We start from the raw sequence: 5,430 nt of genomic DNA, 5'->3' as shown, positions 1-5,430 counted from the left end.
CGTGTAGGCCCTGTGTGTGTGTGTGTGTGTATGTATGGCATGTGTGTATGTATGGCCTGTGTCTAAGTATGGTATGTGTATGTCCTGTGTGTATGCCCCAACATTAATTTGTGCATGAAATATGCTGGCAAATTGGGCACGAAATATGCTGGCAAAGTGGGCACATGCACCATATTTAACGATTTTGAATAAGTAGCTGCAGTTTTTCAAGGGTTAACGAGTCTTGGGCTACAAATTTGACACCTGAAATCAGCAGAGGGGTATCACCTACATATGTGACCCAAGTGTATTTTGCCTGGCCCAACGCTGGTTTGGGCCAAAGTGGGCACCCGGACCATTTTATCATTTTGAATTAACTACGGTTTTGCAAAAGTTAACAAGTTTTGGGCCACAAAATTTACACCTGAAATCAACAGAGGGGTGTGACCTACAGATGACCCAAGTGTTTTTGGTCTGGCCCAACGCTGACTTGGGCATGAAGTACATGGGCAAAATGGGCACATAGATATGAGACATGTCTCATTTTGAATAAGTAGCTGTAGTTTTGCAAGGGTTAACAAGTCCTAGGCCACAAATTTACCACCTGAAATCAAGAGACGGGTGACACTAGCATATGGTCCAAGTGTATTTTGCCTGGCCCAACGCTGGTTTGGGCATGAATATCGGGGAAGCCCGGCACCGCAGTATATAGCGGTGCCCGGAGCTTCCCCGGCAGCGGAGAGCCTTTGGTGCGGCCGGGCCTGCTCCCTTCAATGACAATGCTGGCCGGGCCCGCCCCTATTCCTGACGACGGCAGCCGGGCCCGCCCCTTTTCATCACGACGCGGCCCGGGCACGCCCCTTTTGTGACCTAGGCGGCACGGGACCACCCAGAACAGTGACGACGGCGGGCCCGGTCCGCCCCCTTGACGATGCCCCCCTTGCAGCGGCTCACTGCCTGCCCCGGTTCCTAGAAGGAACACTAACAATGCTATGGGGTGGAGGAATGCTATGGGGCAGAGTGGGCGTAGGAATGCTATGGGGCAGAATGGGCAGCGGAATGCTATTGGGCGGAGGAATGCTATGGGGCAGAGTGGGCAGTTGTATAGTATGGGGCAGACTGGGCAGCTGAATGCTATGGGGCAGAGCAGGTAGCGGAAGATCTACAGGGCAGAGAGGGCAGCGGAATGCCATGGGGCAGAGTCGGCAGCAGAATGCCATGGGGCAGAGTCGGCAGCGGAATGCCATGTGGCAGAGTGGACAGCGGTATGTTATGGGGTGGAGGAATACTATGGGGGTAGGGAATGCAATGGGCAGAGTGGGCAGCTGAATGCTATGGGGCGGAGGAATGCTTTGGGGCAGAGTGGGCAGTTGTATAGTATGGGGCAGACTGGGCAGCTGAATGCTATGGGGCAGAGCGGGTAGCGAAAGGTCTACAGGGCAGAGTGGGCAGCAGAATGCCATGGGGCAGTCGCCAGCAGAATGCCATGGGGCAGAGTCGGCAGCAGAATGCTATGTGGCAGAGTGGACAGCATAATGCTAGGGGGCGGAGAAATGCTATGGGGGGAAGGAATACTATGGGCAGAGTGGGCAGCAGAATGCTATGGGGCGGAGGAATGCTATGGGGCAGAGTGGACAGTGGAATGCCATGGGCAGAGTGGGCAGCGTAAGGACTATGGGGCAATATCAAGAAGGAGGGGCACAAGCACCCGGGATAAGGGGGTACTCACTGCCACCTGTAGCGCTTCTGCATCACAACTCCTTCTGGACTCGCTCCACAGCAGGTGAGGCTTTGTTTTGTGTCCTCAGCTCCTGCAGCAGGAGGTGCTGGGTCATCCTCGGCTCCACCTGTCGTGCTGTTCTGGGTTGTCCTATGCAAGTTCCACCACCGGCTCCTACCAGGCTAGGGATCTTCCTGGGTCCTCTCCTACGCTCTGCTGTCTCCTGTCCTCCCCGCGGCTCTTGTCCTTGATGTTGCCTCAATGTGTCTTGATGTGTCCTTGATGTTGACAATGCTATAGGGCAGAGTGGGCAGTCGAATAGTATGGGGCAGACTGGGCAGCTGAATGCTATGGGGCAGAGTGGGCAGTCGAATGCTATGGGGTGGATGAATGCTATGGGGCAGAGTAGGCAGTGGAATACTATTGGACAGGGTGGGCAGTGGAATTCTATGGTGTGGAGGAATGCTATGGGGCAGAATGGGCAGCGGAATGTTATGGGGCGGAGGAATGCTATTGGGCAGAGCGGGTAGCGGAATTCTATGGGGAGGAGGAATGCTATGGGGCAGAATGGGCAGCAGAATGCTATGGGGCGGAGGAATGCTATTGGGCAGAGCAGGTAGCGGAATATCTACAGGGCAGAGTAGGCAGCGGAATGCCATGGGGCAGAGTGGGCAGCGGAATGCTATGGGGCAGAATGGGCCGGAATGCCATGGGGCAGAGTGAGCAGCAGAATGCTAGGGGGCAGAGAGGGCAGTGGAATGCTAGGGGGCAGAGTGGGCAGCTTAATCAGGGTTGCCGACTTTTTAATGCTCCTCTCCGGGAGAAGCCAGGAGAGGAGACTTTCCTTACCCGATCGGGGGGCGGGGCTTGACTGTGATGTCATTAAGCCCCGCCCCCATTACGGGAAATACAGTAGTACAAATGACTGATATCCATGGAGGGGGGGGGCTAAAATGACGCGATTGTGCCATTTTAGCTCCACCCCCTCCTCTGAGACCCGCGGATTGCGGCATTTACATGCCGCGATTCGGGGGGCTCAGGGGGGTCCCACAGATTCCGGGAGGGTTGCCCTCCCTTCCGGGGGGGCCGGGAGGGGGACCCGATTTTCGGGAGACTTCCGGGAGGGTCGGCAACACTGAGCTTAATGCTAGGGGCGGAGGAAGGGAAGGAATACTATGGGCAGAGTGGGCAGTGGGAGAGGTCTGCCAATGGAGGTTGTACCTCCATTCAACTACAGACTGGTGAGTGCTGCTTATTCTTTCTGAGAGAGAGAGAGAGAGAGAGAGAGATGAACGAAGAAAGCGGCATTCAGAGACTGTATTGTTTGTAGAAAAGGTAGGACAAATTTTAATCCATAGGAGATGGGGGGTCGCAGCCCCCGTCTTCAGGATCAAATAACAAATACAAAACTACATATATATATATATATACAACTAAGGGTGACTCTAGACGCGCCACTCAGAAGGCCGCTACTCTAAAAAGACTCCCCTGTTAGTGGGAGACAAAGGGTATGGATAGTAGAAATAGTAGAGAGCGCCAAAGGTTTCCACCACCTTAAGTGCAGTGCATGAATTAGATATACAAATGATCAAAACATGTCTTTAAAAATTAACAAATTTTATTAAAACGTTTATGAGAAAACGTGTGGTGTCTCAGTTCTTTTGAAGACGGTAACAACCCAACGCGTTTCGTCTTTAGAAAGACTTCATCAGGGGTTTTTAAAATACAAAGTATACATGGAGATGCCTCAAATATTTTCAAAATGTATGATGAAACTCAATGACAAGAGTGAGCTCGCAATCTTCACAGGATAATCAAAACAGCACCTGCCGTATGATGTAGGTAAATGTCTGAATGGGTCTGGACTGAATGGAACAAGACTGGATGGACGTTCTAAGAGGTCAAACGACCGTAATTTCTTCCAGATGTTTATCTGGGGTAGACCAGATGGTGCAGGTGGAACTAAGTCCGCATGAACAGGCGTTGCTGTATGGATACTTATATGGTGATTTAATGCTAGAATGATTCTTCCAGATGTTATATAGGATGAACAGGATGGTGAAGATGGAACTACTTCCGCAAAAACAGACGTTACTGTAAAAACACTTGTATGGTGGCTTTATGCAACCGTGGTTCTGCACAAATGTAGCAAAGAGGGCATCAGCAACGTTGCTGATGCCCTCTTTGCTACATTTGTGCAGAACCACGGTTGCATAAAGCCACCATACAAGTGTTTTTACAGTAACGTCTGTTTTTGTGGAAGTAGTTCCATCTTCACCATCCTGTTCATCCTATATAACATCTGGAAGAATCATTCTAGCATTAAATCACCATATAAGTATCCATACAGCAACGCCTGTTCATGCGGACTTAGTTCCACCTGCACCATCTGGTCTACCCCAGATAAACATCTGGAAGAAATTACGGTCGTTTGACCTCTTAGAACGTCCATCCAGTCTTGTTCCATTCAGTCCAGACCCATTCAGACATTTACCTACATCATACGGCAGGTGCTGTTTTGATTATCCTGTGAAGATTGCGAGCTCACTCTTGTCATTGAGTTTCATCATACATTTTGAAAATATTTGAGGCATCTCCATGTATACTTTGTATTTTAAAAACCCCTGATGAAGTCTTTCTAAAGACGAAACGCGTTGGGTTGTTACCGTCTTCAAAAGAACTGAGACACCACACGTTTTCTCATAAACGTTTTAATAAAATTTGTTAATTTTTAAAGACATGTTTTGATCATTTGTATATCTAATTCATGCACTGCACTTAAGGTGGTGGAAACCTTTGGCGCTCTCTACTATTTCTACTATATATATATATATATATATATATATATCATAGAGTACATTTAACACTTACCCTCCACCCGTGATGAACTCGGGATACGGTCGTATTATCGACCACAGTTAAGTCGACAGTCATTAGGTCAACACTGTTGGGTCGACAGGCAGCAAGGTCAACATGGATGAAGGTCGACAGGTGTCTAGGTCGACATGGGTTAGGTCGATATGGGTTTTTACACTGTTTTTTGTGCCGACAGGTGGCATTTCATGCCCTACCATCCACTAGGGCATGGTGGGAGAGTAAAATAGTGTGCCGAGCGCAGCGAGGCACCGTGCCCGAAGCAAGTGATGCGAGGGGCTGCAGTTGACTTCCAACTGCGTCCATGTCGACTGGGTCGACATTTGGGTAAAAAAAAACAGTGAAAAAAACCCATGTCGAACTGTCGACCTAACCCATGTATTCCTAATGCATTTGTCGACCAAAACCCATGTCGACCTTGTCCCATGTCGACCTAGACACCTGTTGACCTTCACACATGTCGACCTTGCTACCTGTCGACCCAACGGTGTTGACCTAATGACTGTCGACCTAAGTGTGGGCAGTGGAATGCTAGGAGGCAGAGTGGGCAGCATAATGCTAGGGGCGGAGGAAGGGAAGGAATACTATGGGCAGTGGAATTCTATGGGGCAGCCTCGTGGGGCGGAGGAATGCCATGGGCAGAGATGGCAGCGTAAGGACTATGTGGCAATATCAGGAAGGAGGGGCACAAGCACCCGGGATAAGGTGGTACTCCCCGCCACCTGTAGCGCTTCTCTGTCTCACCCACAACTCCTTTTGGACTCGCACCACAGCACACCCGGGATGCTGCGCATCGCAACAAACCACTGTAACATGAAGTTTGCAAGTGCGGTGTAATGACTGTGGCTGCTCCTCTG

This window comes from Crinia signifera, chromosome 11, assembly GCF_055691185.1.
Source record: "Crinia signifera chromosome 11, ASM5569118v1, whole genome shotgun sequence".
Taxonomy (NCBI): domain Eukaryota; kingdom Metazoa; phylum Chordata; class Amphibia; order Anura; family Myobatrachidae; genus Crinia; species Crinia signifera.
This window is presented reverse-complemented; position numbering follows the sequence as displayed.